We start from the raw sequence: 5,967 nt of genomic DNA, 5'->3' as shown, positions 1-5,967 counted from the left end.
CGTTCAATAACAAAACAACAACAATCGACATCTTTCCGTATCGATTCCATTTCCCCCGTCATATGGCTGCACCAGAAATGCACCAACTACCAGCACAAAAAAAAACAACAACAAAACAGAACAACATAATAGGAGATTGGTTGATGGTGGTGGTCGTGGATGTGTTGGAAGGGTTGGGGAAAGAACAATGAATAATAGGTAGCAGACTTGATCGGAGAATCAAAACTCGAAACAGATATAAACACCCTGTCTGTATTTTTTTGCTTCTGCTTTTTACTTGTTGCAGTCACTGGACCGCGGCCAAGCTGGGGCACCACCTTAAAAGAAAGGGTTCTGTTCAGTGGTTCTCAGCCACTTCCTACCAGTGGATCTTCCTGATCCCTATTTTTCTTGGGTGAGCCCTCACAGTCATTCAATCTATTTTTTTTTTGTTTTTGGCTTACTCTCTCTCTTTTACTCGTTTCAGTCCTTTGACTGTGGCCATGCTGGTGCACCGCCTTTTAGTTGAGCAAATTGACCCCAGGACTTATTCTTTGTAAGCCTAATACTTAGTCTATTGGTCTCTTTTACCGAACCGCTAAATTACGGGGATGTAAACACACCAGCATCGGTTGTCAAGCGATGTTGGTGGGGGTCAAACACAAACACATATATATACATATATACGATGGGCTTCTTTCAGTTTCCGTCTACCAAATCCACTCACAAGGCTTTGGTCGGCCTGAGGCTATAGTAGAAGACACTTGCCCAAGGTGCCACGCAGTGGGACTGAACCCAGAACCATGTGGTTGGTAAGCAAGCTACTTACCACAGAGCCACTCATACACCTATTAATCATATCATCTCACCAATGTTACACTCAAGAGTAACGATGTGTAGAAACAATTGTAGTGTTTTGGAACAAAGAATGTTGTTTAATCTAGCTTGCTGGCTCTGGCCAAACCGTCCAACAAATACCTATTTCTTTACTACCCACAAGGGGCTAAACACAGAGAGGACAAACAAGGACAGACAAACGGATTAAGTCGATTACACCGACCCCCAGTGCGTAACTGGTACTTAATTTATCGACCCCGAAAGGATGAAAGGCAAAGTCGACCTCGGCGGAATTTGAACTCAGAACGTAGCGGCAGACGAAATACTGCTTAGCATTTCGTCCGACGTGCTAATGTTTCTGCCAGCTCGCAGAAATACCAGCATGAAAAACGGACATTAATGGTATTGATGATGATGATGCTGATGATGATGATACACAGATTTTGTGTGCATTAGTTGTGTGTGGAGTTTGTGCTTATTAGCATAGGAAAAGAAAACTGCTCTGAGAGCAATCCATTTGCAACCACCATCACAGCCACGACCACCACCACTGATTCTTTTGATACCAAACTTCTAATAATAAAGCATCCCATATTTAAATTAAAACCTTCTATCATTCTATTAATCCAAGAATCTTTGAACCTTTTTTCATCGAGCTACATTCCAAACACCCGCACACAATAATGACAAAATTAAGTTATTTTTACTAGATTTTTTTTTTCTCTCTAAAAAAAAAACCTCTCCGAAATTCTTGATTGTTTTTCAAAAACTAATTACCGAAACACACACAAGGTAAACAGTGCATTTCATTGGAAATAGAGTCACGGAATGGTTAAATAATTCACCTGTTTTAGTTAAATCAATGCGGTAACACCAGCTGTATCGTACTAGTACAAATATTTACATATCTATTTAATTATTTTAGCTCTTTTTAAACGAGCAACAGAAAATATGCATGCTTAACTGCAAGTAAAATAATCGAGCGATATTTTTAACCTATTTCGTGATTATATTCTCAATGCGTTTCAATTACGCGTTTCAATTAATTTTTTTTCGCTCTCCATTCATTTTCCTTTGGTTTTGTTTCTTTAAAATAATCAACAATTTCGGAGGGATTTAGTTAAATAACGAACATATTTCCCCAGTAATTATAAAGCTGGCGCTTGGAAAATTACTGAATAAAAAGTTTCTTTAACAAAAATTCTAACAACAGGTTTTGGGGGTTTTAGTTTTTCTTTATTTTTTGTTATTCTTTAATTAACTCTTTTAAAATGGGTGTTTTTTTATATCCTAGAACCTGAAGTATGGTCCCTGATGAATAGAATGGCTATCAACATTGTTAACCAAAAATAGATGTGTGCAAACGGGGTAGCAATGTATCACCTCTAAAGCAAAGACACTTGTTTCTACCCCTCAAAAACTCTTTAACCGCTTACCTATTTCTTTACTACCCACAAGGGGCTAAACACAGAAGGGACAAATGGATTAAGTCGATTATATTGACCCCAGTGCGTAACTGGTACTTAATTTATCGACCACCAAACGGATGAAAGGCAAAGTCGACCTCGGTGGAATTTGAACTCAGAATGTAGCGGCAGACGAAATACCTATTTCTTTACAACCCACAAGGGGCTAAACAGAGCGAGGACAAACAAGGACAGACCAATGGATTAAGTCGATTATATTGACCCCAGTGCGTAACTGGTACTTATTTAATCAACTCCGAAAGGATGAGAGGCAAAGTCGACCTCGGTGGAATTTGAACTCAGAATGTAACGGCAGACGAAATATCACTAAGCATTTCGTCTGGCGCGCTAACGTCTGTGCTAGCTTGCCGCCTGCTCTTTAAAACTCTTTAACCACTTACCACTTGGCATGAAGTTAGCTCCAACTATAATACTCCACCACTGCCTCAGTCGAGGGTCTGGTCTTGCAGTCTGAATTGCAAAGTATATATTGCCTGTCTTGCAAAGTATATATTGCCTGTGTCATAGCAAAAAAGTAGCCAGTACAAGCTGTAAAGTGGCTGGCATTAGGAAGGGTGTAAAATGATTTAAGAGAAAAACTGGGTGTAAGAGGCATCAGCTGTTGTGTGCAAGTGAGAGGAGACTGCGCTAGCTTGGCCATCTGATGTGTATGGACGAGGAGAGCTGCATAAGGAAATGCCGAGCTCTAATTGTGGAGGGTACCGGTAGAAGATGTGGGACGAAGTGGTGAAAACAGATCTACGGATGCTGGGTCTCATCTAGGAAATAAGGGGCCAGACGAGTTTGGCGATTTATTGTGCTTGATAAGATGTGTTAGGATGTGTCAATCTAAATAAAACCATGGTCTTCTACCATTACAGGCTTGTCTTTTCAGGTGGCAGTGCCACTTAAAAAGGACCTGTTGCAACAATATATATATATATATATATATATATAGTGTAATAAATAAAATATATGCATACATACAAACATATATGTACGTACCTACATTTACATGTATATATACATGCATATATAAATATATATACGTGAGTACAGGACACCACAACCAGACGCAGAACCCAACGAGGAACGAAAAACGAAAACGGAAAAACCATCTCTCCACAACAGAAAGACAAAGACGCAGAACCCAACGAGAAACGAAAACGGAAAAACCATTTTTTCACAACAGAAAAAACAGAGCACAGGACACACCACACAAGGAAAAATCCCCTATCATCAGCTGTCACTAGTTCGGCTCCAGCGTGTTTCGAAGGCACGATTCGATTCATTCGCTTCGTTCCGTTTCTTGTTCTCCCAGTACTGTTTTATATATATATATATATATATATATATATATATATATATATATATAGAGAGAGAGAGAGAGAGAGAGAGAGGTTATGAGAGGTAATGGGGTCAATAAGACCCAAAGATGTCAAGTAATGCCATGTAAGCACTATGGATAGATCATACATAGTTAAGCTCCAGGTTCGGTGATTATGCGAATAAGGAGTCCAGCGTAGGTCATATATCAGCATGTGTAATGTTCTTAAAATCTTTCACAGCCTTGGATTTTTATCTCATTCGGGGGGGGGGGGTTATATATATATGTATGTATGTATGTATATATATATAGGCCGCCATAGCACTTCTTACATAGACCTCTTAGTTTTAATAGTTTTTCAAATATTCATGAGATAATTTTCCATGTGTTAAATATTGTATCATTTCTCAAAACAAAAGAAAATAATCAAATATACGCCTAATTCTTATATATCTATATCTTTATCTAAATATCTCTCTCTATATATATAAATAGAGAGGTAGATAGATAGATACATACATACATACTTGAAACTTACACACACGTGATATATATACAATCACACACACACACTCTCTCTCGCACACTGTCAGCATGGAAAATGGATATTAAATGACATACACATGCATTCATATATATATATATATATATACACCTACAAACATTCATATATAAACATACACACATTCATATATATATATACATAGATACATTCATATATATATATATATACATAGATTCATATATATACACACATATAGATACATATACATACATACATTTATATACATACATATATACATGCATATATATAAACATATACTCACACACACACACATATATATATATATGCATATTAATTTGCTTATTTTTGTGTGTGTGTATATATATAAAATCATCATCATGGACATTAAATGACGACAACAGTGATGATGATTATATATATATACATACATACACACAGACATAATCAAATTAATATGCATGTACACATCCACACATAGGAGTGGGGAGAGAGAAATACAGTGAATCAGTATGTATAAATATTTATGATGTTTGTATGTGTATATCTATCTATCTATATAATACATATATATATATATAGTAATACTAAGCAATAAAGGGTTTAGCAACGAATTGCCTTACCACATACCGAATTTAGAAATAACAGTCAAAGAGTTATAGCTATTTCTTCTACTAAAAAGGGAGATCTCAGTAAAAACAGCAATTGGAAGGCAGACATACACACATATATGTGTGTATACACGTACATACACACTAAGACAGAGAAGAAAAGGGTGGGAAGATGAGAAGGCATACCTATAATATACACAAACACTCACACATACATACATACACAAGAGATTAAGATGAAGATATAGCCAGCTTAACCAACACCCAGCGCACATACACACCCTGGCAAATGAATTCAGAAACCTGCTATATATTCAGTTAACACTCAGTACTAACTACACAACAACAGTCAAGTCAGCAATATACACACACAACTTTTTTTATGCTTATATCCATTTTTATTCTTTTATTTATTTATTTATTTTAGCCCAAGTCAGGTCCCACATTGTCTCATTCACTCTCACTCTCTTTCTCTTTCCTCCTTCCCCCAGAAGAAAACCCAGAAGAAAAAAAAAATGGAAGAGAGAGAGAGGTAAGGGCTGGTTTCCTGTGAAGTAGGGCAAAGTTTTGGAAAATTACTCAGGACTTAAAAACCTGCTGATTATCAGCACTGATAATATAGACAGGAATATACTGTAAAAAAGGGAGGGGTTTAGCCCCCCCCACACACACTTCACCACCTTTATTTACTCTATCTACCTATCCATCCATCGCTGCCTATCTGTCTATCTGTCTGTCTATCTATCCATCCATCTATCAACCTATCCATCTATGTATCCAGCCATCAATCTGTTACTCTTTTACTCTTTTACTTGTTTCAGTCATTTGACTGCGGCCATGCTGGAGCACCGCATTTAGTCGAGCAAATCGACCCCGGGACTTATTCTTTTTGTAAGCCCAGTACTTATTCTATCGGTCTCTTTTTGCCGAACCGCTGGGTAACGGGGATGTAAACACACCAGCATCGGTTGTCAAGCAATGCTAGGAGAATAAACACACACACATACATATATATATATACATATATACGACAGGCTTCTTTCAGTTTCCGTCTACCAAATCCACTCACAAAGCATTGGTCAGCCCGGGGCTGTAGCAGAAGATACTTGCCCAAGATGCCATGCAGTGGGACTGAACCCGGAACCATGTGGCTGGTTAGCAAGCTACTTACCACACAGCCACTCCTGCGCCTATCTATGTATCCAACCATCAATCTGTTAGTCT

Source organism: Octopus sinensis, unplaced genomic scaffold (genome assembly GCF_006345805.1).
Source record: "Octopus sinensis unplaced genomic scaffold, ASM634580v1 Contig16770, whole genome shotgun sequence".
Classification (NCBI taxonomy): domain Eukaryota; kingdom Metazoa; phylum Mollusca; class Cephalopoda; order Octopoda; family Octopodidae; genus Octopus; species Octopus sinensis.
Note: the sequence above shows the minus strand (reverse complement) of the source record.